At 40.2% G+C, this 18,645-nt stretch overlaps 1 long non-coding RNA gene across 2 annotated transcripts in view; it reads right to left on the bottom strand.

The window, feature by feature from the left end:
* Window positions 1–18,645, bottom strand: part of LOC120395212 — a 100,739-nt gene that overhangs the window by 60,372 nt on the left and 21,722 nt on the right. For both annotated transcript variants that reach the window (XR_005592524.1, XR_005592525.1), the window contains exon 3: window positions 9,996–10,139. This is a non-coding gene — a long non-coding RNA (uncharacterized LOC120395212). The remainder of the gene's footprint in view (window positions 1–9,995; window positions 10,140–18,645) is intronic.

The raw sequence follows: 18,645 nt of genomic DNA, 5'->3' as shown, positions 1-18,645 counted from the left end.
AACGTCTGTTAGTCTATAAGGTGCCACAGGATTCTTTGTTGCTTTTACAGGCTGTTATTAACAATTTTAAAGGCCCTTTGGAGTATATCAATTACATTTTCCTATGTTTCTATTTTCTCAGTCTCTGACTGTATTTCCTTTCCCAGACATCCTTTTTAAAGAACAGTGAGATTTAAACTATGAGTGATTGGTTGCATTGGTTCACAATAAATGCAGTTTTACAATGAAAATCCTAAACTCTTCTAGAGCAAGTGGCGTTTAAGACAGAGTGCTGGTCATGTGGTTTGTTTGTTTGTTTTCCAACTAGGAACACCAAAATTAGGAAACCAGATTAGTCACTAGTTTTTAATCTTTCCTTAGGACAATAGCATCTGATACCCAATGCTTCAGAGGAGGGCAAACATTTTAACCCCCAATATTCACCTCATACTTTGTGCAATACTATATACGAGGGTGGAGGAAAGCATCCTTAAACCTGGATATTACAGTTCTTGTTGAATAATGAAAAAAACCAGACTATGGGCAAGATTCCAATGCACTTGATTACACCAAACAGAAACTTACTTGAAGAATAATCCCATTGACTTCAGTGGGACCACTCACAGAATAAAGTACTACACAATATGATCAGGGGTATCAGAATACGGCTCTAATATATAAATAAACAGTTCAAACGGACATAGTGCTATTCATAGGGTTATAATATTTGTGAATACTCAGAAAACAGCAGAGAATTCATGAAATCCCATATACTGTACCATTTTGTGGCAGATTTACATTATATATTTGTTCCTGAACATTCATCATTAACTATTCCTTCCTCATTGTCTCCTTCCTTTTTCCATTAGACTGCAGAAAATGGCTATGAGTGAGGAAAAGAAGGGAGAAGAGGGGAGAACAACCAAAAACTGAAAAGATTTTGCATTTTGTTTGATCAGAAATTCAAAAAAGTCTAACCCCTGCCTTCCCCCCCATCAAAAAAAATCCAATAAAATGCTAATTTTATAAAAAGGTCCGTTTTCATTTTTTTTTAAAAAGTAGGAATTCTTTTTTTGACGAGCTCTAATGAATGAGTTAAGTTTGTGCACAGTTAGCTAACAGCTGGTAGTTTGAAATTATTAGGTCAAACTCTGGTGAATACTTACAAATGCTGAATATATTTACAGCTAACAAGACTGGTTTGTGAGTAACTTGCAAATGCAAAAAGCAAAGACTTGTCATATTTTAGTTTGATGAATACTGTTGAATCATGTCAGATAAACTTCACTATACTATTCTTAATTCAAACAGTTCTTTTCTTTTTTTCCCCATTCATCAAGAGGCAATGGTTCTTTGCAGTAGCTTATAAAGCATTCCCTTATGAACAGGAAAATGCACACCTAAAAGCTAAGGTCTTTGTCCTGGTTCAACTGCAGGTTTATCTGAGCAAAGAAGCTTACTATTATTTAAATAGCAGTGGCAGCTAGATGTCCCAGTCAAGATTGGGACCTTATTGTTCGATACACTGTAGACATATATAGTAAGAGACAGTCCTTGCCCTAAAGAGCTTACAGTCTAAATAGGTAAGACAGCCAAAGGAAGTATTATTAACCTCATTCCAGATCGGGGATTGAGGCATAAAAGATTTACCCAAGATCACACAGAAAGTCAGTGGCAGGGCTGAGAATTGTATCCAAATACTCTGAGTGCTAGACCAGTATCTTAACCACAATTCCATCCGTCATCTCCAGGGGACTTTTGTCTGTTTAAGGAGCATAATAGGATTTGGCCCCAAAGATCTTCTCTTTCAAATTCAAAACAGCTTGAACTCCATCTTCAGCTACATTATTGATTTTTTGACATGAATCTTTAGGGACTTCTTTGATATCTATTGTGAGAAGTGGCATGATTGATCACAACGTTTACTAAGGACAGACTATAGTGTGTTTTGAGAGTGCAATCCCTAATATATTTGTAATACACCAGATACATGTACCACAAGCCGGGGCGGCTCTAGACACTTTGCCGCCCCAAGCATGGCGTCATGCCCCATCCCGGTGACTGGCAGAGTGCCCCCCGCGGCATGCCGCCCCAAGCACACACTTGGCGTGCTGGCGACTGGAGCCGCCCCTGACCACAAGCTTCATCTGACACAAATGTATTTTTAAGACATTGGACCACAGTGACGTGATTGTGACTGAAATACTCAAAATGCATTTGGCACTGCATCTTCATGTAGCTGGCAGGGTAGTTCTGTACATAGACCCTTTGGCCTTCATTTTCCTTTGTTTCTGCAGATTAGTCAACCTTTAAGGCTATTCACAGAGTGAAGCTGGCAACTGAAAGATCCAGATGCCAGGCTCAGGTTTCCGAGTCCAGAACAGTAGGATTTGTACCTGGGCACTTCCATGGTCTGCTTTAGCTTCACTGTTCATAACCTGGCATGTACAAAGTTGGCCTGCTGCTCTCCTTTTCAGGTCATTCTTAACTATGAGGCATTTCTCTGTGTTCTGTGAATAAGGTGTAACCCACCTGTCACTAAGAGCACATGTACGGTCATGTGTTCTAAGTTACAAACTGTATATCCATCCCCCTATATTTCCTATGCAACAATGTGTGGTGGCCAGGGGATTAATTCATATGCCACACAGGCATCCAAGCAGTGGACTGAAGTTTCTCTGTGAAACAAATATTATAATTTGCGAAGACTGTCCATAATGTCAAACTTTTTAAATGTGAACAAGCCATTAGACAAGGCTTTATGCTAGTAGAGTAATTCAGGTTGAGTTTCTATACATCTCCTTGAGATAAACATTTTAAGAAGAAAGTTGTTCCAGTGTCTGAAGTGCTACAGGGTTGTTGTTGTTGTTGTTGTTATTTTTAAATTGTTTTCTTTATAAACAAAGTCAATATTGATTTTGAAATAGGTCAACTAGTAGGGTAGCCAAATGTTTCTGTAATGCATTAAGGGCCCAGTCCTAGAAGCATTTCATATATAGAACACTCGTTGAAGTTAACTGGATTCCTATAGTCCCTCTATATGTGGCTAAGGCCCCAAATGTCTAACAAGAGTTCATCCCCATCCTATTACATTACTGAAAAGTTACTAATAGTCATGATCAGTTCAAAATCACTGCAAAATTATTATTAATTATAATAATTAAATTTTGTAGAAAGACTTCAACAATTTAATACTTGTTTTTCCATAGAACTATCTAATGTACAAACCATGGGTTGTCAAGTCTGCTTTTGAAATTTGCTAGTAAGGTCATTTCAATATATATTTTTATTTTGTTTAAATATCATTCCCCTACATACTCACTACAATAATCTCAAGGGTAAGGACTAAACACCTCAGTAACAACTGAAGTATCAGACTCTTTGTGAATAGGTCTGTGCTGAAAAAAAAATGGAAAAACAAGAAATGCATGTTTCGTCGGATGAAAGTCTGGAATAATGAATTAAGGGCCAAGTGGAGGCTTGTGTTGAAAGAAAAACGTATAACCAGATGTCGTGCTTAAGACTTGAACAATATATGCATTCTAAAGAAGAAAAGCCAGGTGTTGACCTCATTAACTTATACAAAGTTCTGAAGAGGAGAAAATGAGACACTCCAGGACTTTGAGTTTTTGTCAAATATAAGGACTAAGGGGCATGAAACAATTGTGAAGTAACACCTAACTCTGAAGGTCTTTAAAAATAAATGAATAAAAACAGTTCAATTATGCTGCATATGTAAGACCAACTATCAAACCAGCCAAACCTGCATAAATAGCTTTAAAAAGGAGTTTTAAAAGTATTTGAAAGACATGATGACATGATAGAGTGGAAAGTAACTGGAGCTGATTTAACAACAGCTACTGGTCTCTGTATCTATGAACGTTGTGTCAGCACCACTAACCCTACAAATGCTGCTTAATATTATCCTTATGCTCAGAAAGGTTCAGCTATCCAACCTGGAAATAGTGATAACAGTGATAGTGACATATGGTTAAACTCAATCCTACCCTAATTTGGGCAGCGGTGAAATCCACTCTTCAGCCTATGGCCACAGCACAGGGCTCCCACACAGCCTGCTATTTCAGCTGGTAAACGAGAACAGTAGAAACAACTTCTTCATGCAAGTTATGTGAAATACTAAGGCCACTGGGTCCATTAAAAAGAGATCAGAAGTCCCGGCCTTGGCTCACATTGGAGCATCCTGCGCCTAGCAGGCATGGAGACTTTTCCATAGCACAAAAGGGGCAACCACACACCTCTGGGCAGCCACTGAAGCAATCAGACAGTTGACAAGAAGGTGTGAGTAACAGTAGGGGGAAATTAGGTTTAGGTTTTGTAATGACCCAACCACTCCCAGTCTGAAATGGGCCACTCTCATTACCACTTCAAAAGTTATTTTTCCTCCCTTGGTATCCTGCTGTTAATTGAATTGTCTCGTTAGACAGACCTTACACTTGGTAAGGCAACTCACATCTGTTCATATATTTTTACCTGCTCCTGTATTTTCTATGCCACGCATCTGATGAAGTGGATTTTAGCCCATGAAAGCTTACGCTCAAATAAGTGTGTTAGTCTCTAAGGTGCCACAAGGACTCCTTGTTGTTTTTTGCTGATATAGACTAACACGGCTACCACTCTGAAACCTGTCACCATGCCAGGCACTGAATTTAGCTGTATGAAGTGGAAATCCATCAACTTCATTAAAAACTTGAGCAGATACAGACAGACATCATCTTCCTTTCCAAATGCAAGCAAATGGACATCATGCCAAAAGGACTGAAGGTAAAAATCCATTACAATCAACATACCACACAGACTATGGTGAGAGATTGTGCCACACTCTCAAAGAAACTGCAGAACCACCTTATCAACATTCTATACAGCAAACAGAAGATCAAGAATGAACTCTCAAAACTAGAAACTCTCTTAAAAAACAACCTTCCACATGAACTCCCTCGTGGCTGGACTTTACAAAAACTAGACAAGCAATTTACAACACACATTCTGCTTCTCTACAGAGGAAAAAGGACACTAAAGTATCTAAATTCCTACATGCCACAAGGGGCCACAACAGTGGTTCCCTTAACTCACCCAACAATATTGTTAATCTATCCAGCTATACTTTTAGCCCAGCAGAACAGTCTGTCCTATCTCGGGGCCTCTCCTTCTGCCCCACCACCCCCACAAACATGATACAGTTCTGCAGTGGCCTGGTCTACACTAGGCATTTAAACCGGTTTTAGGATTACCATATCTGCACCACTGACCGCTCTGGACAGCAATCTGAACTCAGATGCAGTGGCCAGGTAGACAGGTTTGAATATTTTTCAAAATCATTTTTAAAAATCTCCAGACAGACGCCATAGCACACTGTTCCTGCAGTCTTTGCATTCTTGGCTGAGCTCCAAATGCTTCTAGGGTCAAACACAGTGTAAACAATCCTCTCTTGACTCTTTAACATGTCACCCTATCTTTACTGAATGCTGCAGATAGACCCGATGCTGCAGCACTCAACACCAACATCCTTGCTCCCCGCCATGGGTGGCTGATGGTACTGGTATCCATCCTCGTCATCAGCCTATTGGCACATGGGGCAGTGCAAAGGACTGGTAACCATGCAGACTAGCATCGGTGAGTTCTATCTTTTCCTGGTAGATGGTACAGTATGGCTGATAACCATCATCATGGGCTGAGCTCTGTCAGCCCCAGGATGCTAGGCTCCTCTCCTCTACACTCCTTACTGTCCTGTCTTGACTATCATAGCAGCTGGAGGCTGCCTTCCACTCATTTCTCACTAACAAGTCAGTGTGTCTTATTCCTGCATTCTTTATTACTTCATCACACAAGTGGGGGGACAATGCTACAGTAGCCCAGGAAGGCTGGGGGAAGAACAGAATCAACAGGTGGGGTTGTTGCAGGAGCACCCCCTGTGAATAGCATACAGCTCATAATTTCTGCAGGATCTGACACAGAGCAGCTGTGCTCTCTGATACAGTGGTTCTCTAGTACACTTGCCCATATTCTAGGCAGGACTGATTCTATTTTTAGATGGATTGACTCTGGGAGTCATTAGCAAATGGTGCAAAACGACTGGTAGCCATGCTCATCTTTTTACCAATTTATGGATTGGTAGATGGTGCAGTATGGCTGATAACCATCTCTGCTGTCATGAAAAGCAAAAGCATGCTGCGTGACAGTCACAAAAGGCAAAACAGGCTCCATGATTGCCATGCTATGTCATCTGCCAGGGCAATCCAGGGAAAAATTTGCCCCATCAGGCACTGGGATCTCAACTGATTTAATGTGTTTAGTGTGGCTTATACAATCTGTTTTACCAGTGACTTAGAATCCTACTTTTGACATATCCCACTCAAGGAATATTTCCAACACACCACTGAACAGCACACTAATACACAGGAAGCTTCCTACCAACACTACAAAAAGGAATATGCGTGGACTCCTCCTGAAAGTTGAAACAGACTGGACTTCTACACAGAGTTCTTCCGCCGATGTGCACCGGCGGAAGTTGTGGAAAAGCAGCATCACTTGCCCCATAACCTCAGCCATGCAGAACACAAGGCCATCTACAGCCTCAGAAACAACTCTGACATCATAATAAAAAGGCTGACAGAGGAGGTGCTGTAGTCATAATGAATAGGTCGGAATATGAACAAGAGGCTGCAAGACAACTCTCTGGCACCACATTCTACAGGCCATTACCCACTGACCCTACTGAGGATTACCGAAAGAAACTACACCATCTGCTCAAGAAAACTCCCTAAAGAAGCACAGGAACAAATCTACACTGACACACACCTAGAGCCCCGACCAGGGGTATTCTATCTGCTACCCCAAATCCATAAACCTGGGAATCCTGGATGCCCCATCATCTCAGGCATTGGCACCCTGATAGCAGGATTATCTGGCTTTGTAGACTCTCTCCTCAGGCCCTACGCTACCAGCACTCCCAGCTATCTTTGAGATACCACTGACTTCCTGAGGAAACTACAATCCTTTGGTGGTCTTGCAGAAAACACCATCCTAGCCACTATGGATTTAGATGCTCATTACACAAACATTCCACACAAAGTTGAACAACAAGCCATCAGGAATAGCATCTCCAATACCATCATGGCAAACCTGGTGGCTGAATTTTGTGACTTTGTCCTCACCCACAACTATTTCAGATTTGGAGACAATTTATACCTTCAAGTCAGCAGGACTACTATGGGTACCCGCATGGCCCCACAGTATGCCAACATTTTTATGGTCGACTTAGAACAACACTTTGTCAGATCTCATACCCTTACACCCCTACTCTACTTGTGCTACACTGATGACATCTTCATCATCTGGACCCATGGGAAGGAGGCCCTTGAGGAATTCCACCAAGATTTCAACAATTTCCACCCCACCAGTCCACACAAGAAGTCCACTTCTCAGACACTACTGTACTAATAAGCAATTGCCACATAAACACCACCCTATACTGGAAACCTACTGACCTCTATACTTACCTACGTACCTTCAGCTTTCATCCAGACCACATCACACGATCCATTGTCTACAGACAAGCTCTAAGATACAACCGCATTTCCTCCGATCCCTCAGACAGAGACAAACACCTACAGGATCTCTATCAAGCACTCTTAAAACAATACTCACCTGGTAAAGTGAAGAAAAAGATCAACAGTCTGTCAGTCAACAGAAGGGTACCCAGAAGTCACCTACTACAAGACAACCCCAACAAAGAAAGTAACAGAACGCCACTAGCTGTCACCTACAACCCCCAACTAAAACCTCTGCAGCGCATCATCAAGGATCTACAACCTATCCTGAAGGACAATCCCTCACTCTCACAGACCTTGGGGGACAGGACAGGCCCCGCTTACAGACAGCCCCCCAACCCAAAGAAAATACTCACCAGCAACTACACACCGCACAACAAAATACACCAACCCAGGAACCAAACCCTGCAACAAACCCCAGTGCCAACTCTGCCCACATATCTATTAAAGGAACACCATCATATGACCTAAGCACATCAGCCACACCATCAGGGGCTCATTCACTTTTACATCTACCAGTGTGATATATACCATCATGTGCCAGCAATGCCCCTCTGCCATGTACATTGACCAAACTGCACAGTCTCTATGCAAAAGAATAAATGGCCACAAATCTGACAACAGGAATCATAAGATTCAAAAACCAGTAGGAGAACACTTCAATCTCCCTGGTCACTCAATAACAAACCTAAAAGTGGCAATTCTTCAACAAAAAAACTTCAAAAACAGACTCCAATGTAAAAATGCAGAACTGGAATTAATTTGCAAACTGGACACCATCAGATTAGGCCTGAATAAAGACTGGGAGTGGTTGGATCATTATAAAACCTAAACCCAATTTCCCCATACCAATTCCCCCTACTCACACCTTCTTGTGAACTGTCTGAAATGGGCCACTCTTATTACCACTTCAAAAGTTATTTTTCCTCCCTTGGTATCCTGCTGTCAATTGAATTGTCTCATTAGACTGACTTCACACTTGGTAAGGCAACTCACATCTGTTCATGTATTTATACCTGCTCCTGTATTTTCCGCTCCATGCATCTGATGAAGTGGGTTCTAGCCCACAAAAGCGTATGCCCAAATAAATGTGTTAATCTTTAAGGTGCCACAAGGACTCCTTGTTGTTTTTTCTGTCTTTTTAGTTTTCCTCTTTGGCTTCAGTTAGCATGAGGCACACAATAGCTTTAAGATCTGCAAAGGGGAGTTTTCAGAGCCCTGGCACATAATTTATTCAGGTGGAAAATGAATAATGTTTGTGAACAAAAATAAATCACAGGGCACTATTGCTCATCTTGCCGATGCACATCCAACATCTGTAGTTCATATCAAACCAGATTAATTCAGAAACATGCCATGTATCTCCAATAGATATAACATGAATGCTTCTCATTCTCACCAGTAAAAGCAGCTGAAAGTAATGATGGGGGTATTTAATTATTGTGTATGCACTATATCTGGCCAGTAATATCTTGGTTGTGTAATGGGTAGAATGTGTAATTAGTTTTATGTCAGATGAGTTAATTGTTTGGCGAGTCAGCACTCTCAGTGAAAAATGCAAATATTCTGCCATAAACAAGTACAGCAGGGCTTAGAGCTATTGCCTGTTTATTCTCATGTGCCTAGTATATTCTTAGTTGTCTTCATTTTGCAGCTTTGCATTTTTGGGGAAGGGGGAGGAGGGGATTGGTTTTTTTTTTAGAATTGTAATTTGTTTGCAAGTTACATGGAACATTTTGAAGAAGTCCATTCTCCTCTGTTCCTTATAATTTTGGACATATAGTATGAACATGTAATCTGAAACTAATTTTTCATTTGTTAAGTAATAGGACTGGTACACTTTCATAACTATACAGCATTGCATGAAAACTGGCCAAGATCAGACGAGCAAAAACTGCAACATGAAAAGAAAAGGGGATTTTATTCATTTTAGAAATTACTTTATAAATTTGCAGTTTTGTGCAATTATTTGAGAATAGTCTCAGATACATTGGTAGGTGGGGGGTAGGATTGGGAGGAAATTCACAGTACCTTATATTTAGTCATTTGATTTATCAAAACACAAAGAGATGGTTATTTCAAGCTTTGGCCATCCTGAGATAATATACACAATAGACAGCTTTTCACATCAGAAGTGAACATACCAGAAGATATAACAACTGGCACAAACAAGACAATCTCTCCAACTCTCCACCCAAGAACATAAGTGTGAGAGAAGATGAATTCTGAAACATCCCCTGAAAGTTAACAGATGCTGCTTTGCCAAGCCAAGGAAAGAAGTAGAGCCCAAAGCCAAATGCCCCTCCCACGGAAAACCCTGCCAAAAGCAACTTCCACTATAATACAGGAACTCCATCTCATACTTAATATGTGGTAGAAATATAAACATTGCTTGATTTTTTTTCTCAAAACACAAATGCAACATGCAGAGTGCAATAGATTTCTTACCTCATCCTCATTTGATGCTAGTTGTTTTGCAAATTCTGCTCCATTGCCCAAGCTCAATTCCTTCAACCACTTCTGCACCTTATTTCTAGGCCTCCTCCCAAGCCTGGTCTCAGCTGTCTTCTCTCAGTTCCCCTCGGATGTTCTCTGTAGTTAGTAAACATACCACATATATGTCTGGTAATTCTTAAGGAGTTCTCCAAAGTCTCCTCCTTTCAGTAGACACTTCATTACTTTCCCCAGTTTTATTTCTGGGCTTTCTAGCACAGGCTGGCTTTTTTTCACCAAGCTCTTTCAGACATTTCATTGCCTTCTTCCCCAGAATGCATTGCTGCCTAACCTGCCATTCACAGGGCTCTGCTAAGAAATTCACTTCCCGAGATTCCATTGTTCCATAATGAACCAGGACCAAGGCCATGCTTGGCTGATAGCCTCCCTTAAAGGATCAGTGCCCTATTACACAGAGAGGCATTAGAAATAATAGATCTCTGTCACATGGCATGGCACACTGCATTTTAATACTTGAAGTCCCCTTGGTCTCTGATTGCTAAATTAGAAGGCAGTATGAGCAACTCTTTAGTTGCTTATGAAATAGAAGAACCTGGTCTATTAAGAAACGATGCCCTACACTGAGGAAAATGTCAAAATAATCCTAATCTCTTCTTGATTCTTCAGTTTTGAGTTGCCACTGTCAGTTCTGGGCATCTCAGAGGACACCCACATGGACATGGAAAGCTCTAGGCTACTTAACTCAATGTTTCATGTTGAAATCAGCTTGAAGAAATTCAGAAAAAGCCAGAACAAGTGGTACTCATCTTTAATACATGCACTGAAATGAGTGAATATGGATGTGGGAGTAGTACAAAAAGAGGAAATAAGGCCATATTTCCCTTGGCTTCTGTGCAGGGGCATGGAAGTGGATGGAAGATAGCAATGTCCCCCTTGAAAGGGCCAGGCACAATTACACTATTCATGTGCAGGAATCAGAGGGACGGTCCTTTCTAGGGTCTTCAGAACTTCAAAACACCCTAAATGGGGAGGATTACAGAGGAGATGGAGCCAGAGCACTCGGAGTCAACTGCATACAATGAAATTGCCAAGAGCAGTATTTCTCAAACTGGGGTCGCCGCTTGTGTAGGGAAAGCCCCTGGTGGGCCGGGTCGGTTTTGTTTACCTGCCCCGTCTGCAGGTCTGGCCGATCGCGTCTCCCACTGGCTGTGGTCCGCCGCTGCAGGCCAATGGGGGCTGCTGGAAGAGGCGTGGGCCGAGGGATTTACTGGCCGCCACTTCCAGCAGCTCCCATTGGCCCAGAGCAGTGAACTGCAGCCAGTGGGAGCCACCATCGGCCAGATCTGCGGATGGGGTAGGTAAACAAACCAGCCCAGCCCACCAGGGGCTTTCCCTACACAAAGTGGCGACCTCAGTTTGAGAAACACTGGCCAAGAGCTTCCAGCCTAGTGAAGGAGAGTCAGATAGGGTATGACACTTAGGGTATGTCTACATTGTAATTAAAAACTCTCAGTTGGCCTGTGCCCACTGACTTGGGCTCACAGGGCTTGGGCTGCTGGGGTATTTTATTGCCATATAGATTTCCAGGCTCAGGCTGGAGCCCAGGCTCTATGCCATGTGAAGTGGGAGGGTCCCAGAGCACAGGCTTCAGCCTGAGCCCAGAAGTCTACACTGCAATGAAACAGCCCCACAGCCTGAGCCCATTAAGCCCAAATCAGCTTGCACAGGCGATTTTTAATTGCAGTGTAGACATATGCATAGTCCAGGGATCAGCAAAGTTTGGCATGTGGCCCATCAGGGAAATCTGCTGGAGGGCCGGGACAGTTTGTTTATCTGCAGTGTCCACAGGTTCGGCCGATCGCAGCTCCCACTGGCCGTGGTTTGCTGTTCCAGGCCAATGGGGGCTGTGGGAAGTGGTGGCCAGCACATCCCTAAGCCCGTGCTGCTTCCCATAGTCCCCTTTGTCCTGGAATGGCGAACACTGGCCAGTGGGAGCTGCAATTGGCTGGACCTGTGGACGCTGCAGATAAACAAACCATCCTGGCCCACCAGCGGATTTCCCTGACACGCCATGTGTCAAAGGTTGCCAATCCCTGGCGTAGCCTTTACTCCAGCTTTTGACTAGAGAGGCAGAACCTCCAAGCTTTCTACCTCTCTGAATACCAGAGCTGCGGGGGAGGTAGGGAGGCACAGTAAAATGGGTCTACATGTCTCCAGCTAGTGGGAGGTTGGGAGGAAGATAGTCCAAGTGCTCAGTCTCAGCAGCCATCCAGGAAAGCTTTTGTCAATTTCATTTGCAGAAAGTAAAATTGACAAGCACCTTTCAGGCAGGCAGCCAGGGAGCTAAATCTTTTTTTTTTTTTTGTCAGCAAAACTGACATTTTCCTACAGAAATCTTGTGTTTTGGTAAAAGGGCATCAGCCAGCTCTGTTGCCAACTCTGATACTTTTATCACAAGTTTCATTATAGTGTTTTCTCATTAACGCCCCTGCACCTGGAATCAACTGATCAGATGAGAATCTCAACTTTCATTAAAAATAAAAGTAGGTTTCTAGCCCTCTTGGTTGTGGGAAAAAACTTTAAATCTGAAACAAGTGTATCTGAAAAACTCAGATACCAGAAGCCAAATGAAAAGTATTCCCTCCGCAATATTTAAACTTTAAGACAATCCTTAATTTTTGAGGCATGACTCATAATATTTTTGAAATCTTAGATTTGGTAATACTGTAATTAACAGGATTAACTGTATTAAAGAAAAAACACAGTAAGACTTGTAAATTCCTGTTTTGGATTGTAAAACTTACAATTTTTCATAGATAATTTCCTTTGACCCTTGAAATAACTCTATGAGCTGAGGAAAGCTGCTACATAAGCCTTCTTTGAAAAAAAGTCATTCTTTTATGTGTTTAAGAAATATATTTAACTATGTATCCTGGAGGGAGTGGTGGGAAAGGTGAAAGGTTTTTTGTAACACTCATAATAATAAATATGTTGGATCTGTATTTAGAAATATCTTTCTCTCTCCCCAACTACCTTTCTACGAATTTGGGGACCAACTACATGAGGGAATGAGCATCTCCTGAGGAATGTTGGCATTATTCAACTCCCACTGGAGGTTCTGAGCCTATGTGGTGCTAAGAAACACAATTCTCAACCGAACTAGGGAGAGCTCAGAGTCAGAACCTTTCAGAAATAGGCCCTTTGTAGGTATCAAAACAGTCCACTGTTCCTCCAAGTTTTGAAATATTTTCATCATCTGTATGTTGAAGTCCTTTAAAAGAGTAGAGTCAAAAGAAAAATAGTCAGCATTGGCTCTTGATAAGAACATAAGAACGGCCATACCGGGTCAGACCAAAGGTCCATCTAGCCCAGTATCTGTCTACTGACAGTGACCAATGCCAGGTGCCCCAGAGGGTGTGAACCTAAAAGGCAATGATCAAGTGATCTCTCTCCTGCCATCCATCTCCATCCTCTGACAAACAGAGGCTAGGGACACCATTCCTTACCCATCCTGGCTAATAGCCATTTATGGACTTAACCACCATGAATTTATCCAGTTCTCTTTTAAACGCTGTTATAGTCCTAGCCTTCACAACCTCCTCAGGTAAGGAGTTCCACAAGTTGACTGTGTGCTGTGTGAAGAACATTGTATTGGATAAATTTCCTATTCATTCTAGTTAGATTCCAAACTGATTGTCATTTTTCAGAAATTTGAGCTGTGATGATCTGAATTGGATTTAAATAAATAAAGGGAGAATTGATATTGCCTGTTTGAGGAAATGGGAACAAACTACCATTCCCCCATAAAGAGTTGGGGCAAGGTTGAATGGAGTGAAATCAAATACACTAATACAACCCTGATGGAATGTTCTAAATTAACAAACCAAGGAATGTGAATGGTTGAGAGAAAAAGATGCTACACATGTAAACAACGTTAAGTCCACACCTGAATATGGCTGAAGAGATAGAACAAAAAGAGCTACTGCAAACTTTGAATGCATAAACTGGCGAATCTCAAGTAGGTGTAGAAAGGATACTTTACTCCTGTATTTGGCATGGGTCTGACCACTGCTGAAATACTGTGTCCAGTTTTGGTGTCCACAGTTCAAGAAGGACATTGATAAATTGGAGAGGGTTCAGAGAAGAGAAACAACAATGATTAAAGGATTGGAAGCATGTCTTATTGTGATCAACTCAAGGAGATCAAGCCATTTAATAAAGAGAAGGTTAAGGGGTGGCTTGATTGCAGTTAGTAAGTATCCACATGGGGAACAAATATTTAATAATAGTCTTTTCAATCTAGCAGAGAAAGGTATAGCACAATCCAATGGCTGTAAATATTTAAACGTGAAAGTAATTAACCATTGGAACAATTTATGAAGCATCATGGTGGATTCTCCATCATGGACAATTTTTAAATCAAAATTGGTTGTTATTCTCAAAGTTATGCTCTAGGAATTATTTGGGGAACGTTCTATGGCCTGTGTCATACAGGAGGTCAAACTAGATGATCACAGTGGTACTTTCTGGTCTTGGAATCTATGAACACATTGTGTGCTGCAGTTTTTGTAGCAAAGTGAGGCTGGGATTTGGCATGTTAGGCAGGCACATCACAGTATATTTGGGTTCCATAGCAAGAAAATAAAGTTTGAAGAAATTCTGAGAGAAAGGCAGAAGGAAACTTTGAGCTCAAGCCTGCCAGTTTTTCAAGGAAATGTTCCAAATTGTTCTGTGTAAGGCACTGTGGGAAGTCAAGATATTGGGATAAATATCACACAAGTCTGGGGTGATTGATTTGATGTGACTGAATGATAAAGAGGCTACGTAAGTGAGAGACCACCTTGGAAGCATAATTTAAGAATGATAAAGACTCAACAATTCTTAGAATGAGACGAGACAACAGGATAAAGCAGGGAATACTGGACCCCATCCCAGAATTGCTTTGAGAAAGACTTTGAATAATATTGTCAGCAACCACTCAGAGCTAGAGGCGAGACAGATTTTTTTTGGATTCTGAAGCTCAGGGAACCGCAGCGACAAGTATAGTTCTGATCTTTTAACTTGTGCACCTACAACACAAATTTCAGACTCCACTTGCTGGATGATCCATAATTGTCATCTGAAGAATCATTAGAGGACTTTGTAAGTTAAAATAATTGTTTAAGTGGTAAGTCATCACTCCCACGCTTCTTGAAATTGCCCTAAGCTCCAGACCTTGCAACAGATTGCAGCAAAGAGAAGTGAAAGAACTAGAAGTCCTGATTGTTAATACTCATAGAAAATAATCTTGCTCACATTAAGTTTTCAGGCTAGCAGAAACTGGTGAAAGTCAGTACTGATTATTTTGGATAGACACTGATTGACTGAGAATTTGATTGTTTGGAGAAAGCAAGGGAGTTATCAAGTGAAGTTAATCAGGAAAAGAGATATTAATGTTTACAGTTAAGTATTGCATTGACCATTTCTGACATAATCTGAGTTAGTTAAATAAAACCCAGCAACAGGGAGACAATTTACTTTTTTTTTTTTTTTCAAATTCTGGAACTAGATGAAGATAATACTTGTAAACAAAATGTACTATTCTGTGAAAATCAAACGAGGGTATAATTTCAACTTCTTGTATTGAGAAAGAGCACTTATAAATAGTGTTTTTGTTGTATAATAATTGCATGTTTTGTTTAGAGGATGTAATATACTGGTAAATTAAGTGATCATCATAGAAAACAGTGTAAATTGCCATATTTTTGTTAAAAAACAAAAACAGTTTTGTTTTGGACAATAAAATATGTTAAATCTTAACATAATCATTAAAACAGTGTGTGATTTGAACCTTTCTGAAGAGTAATTTTTAAAGTTCCAAAAGGGGATACCCTGAAGCTCGGAACCATTTTTGTTGTTGTTGTTGGTTTTGACTGGGGGTTGTAGGGGAGGAGGAAGAGAAAGGAAAGGGACATGGAGAGCTTCTATCCTGGTCCAAAATTCAAGCTTAAGAAGTCTCTTTGGACTACATAATGATACTTTCACTCACATTGAATATTACCTTATGTGACAAGTAGTCTCATTGGACTCATTGGTAAAACCAGGTAATGTACTACTCAACTTGACCAAAGGTACCAGAATCTCGCCCTTGATAACTGTAACAACTTTGATAAATCAGTGTTGCCACTTTGGTGATTTTATCATAAGGCTTGTAATATTTGCAGTATTTTTATTAAAGCCCCAGCTCCTGGAATCAGATGATTATATGAGAAGCTCAGCTTCTTTTTTTTTAAAGTAAGATTCTAGTTTTTACACTTGAGGTGAAGAGTTTGAAAACATGAACCCTAAAGGCTAAAACACCAGAAGGCAAATAAAATAAATCCAAACATTATTTTAATACCTCATGATTTGTTAGCTTTTGGTTAACAATATTATAAGGTTATATTATAAGGTTGGTAATAGTACTGTTGGTAATACTACTGTTAAATTACCCGGTGCTGCTACTGGCAACCATTTTGCCCAGCTGTCATAGAAGAATACATAAGAACAGCTGGGCTTCATTTTCTAGATCAATATTAAAGAGCTGAGATAGATTTAGAGAGACTCAGAAGGCAACACTTCCTGAAGGAAACACAAAGTAAAGTAAAAAACAAACAACTGAATTTTCATCATACCACATGAGGAATTACATGCAATTTCTGTCGCTGGTAACAAGGTTTGTGCGTGTAACTCCCTGAATGCTGAGATGAAGATTTACCGCTAATGTCTGATTTGATTTCATTATCAGGCAATTAGTGTATTATTCAAAAATTGACTGCAGGGTCAGTCTCTTCTTGGTTTACATAATTATGTTACCTGCTTTCAGTACTAAGTTAGCAGTGTTTTGTAATCATTAAAGTATATGGTCCTCATCCTACAAATGCCTGTGCATGTTACTTTACTCAAGAGAGTAGTCCCATAAATTTAAATTGGACTACTCCACTGAATAACTTACTCACCTGCATCAGTTTGAAGTATGATTACAAAAACACCCTAACGTCAGTCCTGACAGAACATAAGTTAATTATGTGACTGTAAGGTTGGAAGAGACTTCCCTTTTACCATGTAGATTTAGGTTATTTTATTTACAACTGGATATTTTCACTTCTGCTATTTTATGGGATGCAATAATCTCAGATCAAATTGTAAGATTCCCATCCTGTTGCCTCTTACTCAATTAATAGTTAATTCTAAATTCTTGGCCAGAAATATGTCTTGTTTGCAAGGGCAAATGAATAAATACATATCATTTATAAGCAAACTTCTTAATGTTTGGTTCTGATTCTCCTCCAGACATTGTGTTGCCTTTCTTGTGGCTTTTTCTTTCTTCTTCTGATAGAGAAGGTTAGAGATACATTTTGAGCTCAATCCTATTCCAGTTGAAGCTAATGGAAACTTGCAATGCTTTCCATGAGGCATGATGAAACCTTAGGCATTGTAACATATAGAAGGGGGATTTTTCAAAAGCACTCAGCACTAGTCTAGCTCTGTTCCCACTAAAGAAATTACTAGAGCTCCCAATGACATCATTGGGCATACAGTTAGGACAATACTGAGAACTTCTGAAAAATATTATTATTTGTACAGGAGTTCTAGTCATAGACCAGGACCCCATTGTGTTAGGCACTATACAAACAGAACAAAAAGATGGTCCTCAACCCGAGATGTCTATATCCAAGATTTTCTTATGGAGCTTCTCTCTTTATGATGTCAAATAACTTGCTAGGACACTAGAAAATAGAAAAGAGATGGATGTCCACATCATGTTACTCTTACTTTCCTTGGAGCTTTCTCCCTTTTGAATAATTGTCTTTCATTATCTAGACTATAGACATTGGGGGTAAGGAGGCAGGGGGGGAGAGTATCTGACTCAGCCTAAAGGCTATCTCTGCCATAGCTATAAAAGTGTAGTGAATAGAGCTAGATGAATAAAGTACAATTGTTCTGCAAATATTCATATGGAAGTGCTAGTGAATTTGAAACAGCCACATTTATCTCTCTTCTATGCTACATTCCAATAAAGTATTAAAGAAAATGAGTTGTACTTGCAAAACTGAATTTCAAAGATGAACAAATATTTGGAGAAAACAAAATGTAAATGTGCTCATTAAGCCAACATCACATGATGTATCTGATCAATCACAGTTCATCAGTATATCTCAAATTTCACAAATATATGGTGAGCCCATAGAGAAAATAGTTGAAAAGATATAACAACTATATTAGAAGAAATTGTGATCTATTTGAGGATATTAAAAAGAGAGAGAGAGACTAGGAAACTAAAGTTACTAAATTAATTGCAAATTATTCTCTCAAATGCAGAGCTGAATACCATGTTTGAAGTTAATTTCAGCCATCCTATAGACTACTTTTCTGTAGGTTGCTACTAAAGAAAAGTTTAGCCATGACATTCCCTTAAATTGCAACTTTTGTTGGGTTCTTTAAAGATATGCTTTATTTTCATCTTAAAAGGCTAAGGCATGTACCATTGAAAAACTTCTTTGAGGCAGCAAGCTTCAGAAAGAGAAGGACAAAGAACAGAAATCAGGGAAACTCTGTTTATTAAAAAGGTAGGGGCAAAGAGTCAAACTACAGTGTACATTTAAGAAGTGCTGATTAAAAAAAT

This window comes from Mauremys reevesii, linkage group 1, assembly GCF_016161935.1.
Source record: "Mauremys reevesii isolate NIE-2019 linkage group 1, ASM1616193v1, whole genome shotgun sequence".
NCBI classification, from domain to species: Eukaryota; Metazoa; Chordata; order Testudines; family Geoemydidae; genus Mauremys; species Mauremys reevesii.
The sequence above is the reverse complement of the archived record's forward strand: the minus strand, read 5'-3'. Positions and strand labels throughout refer to the sequence as shown.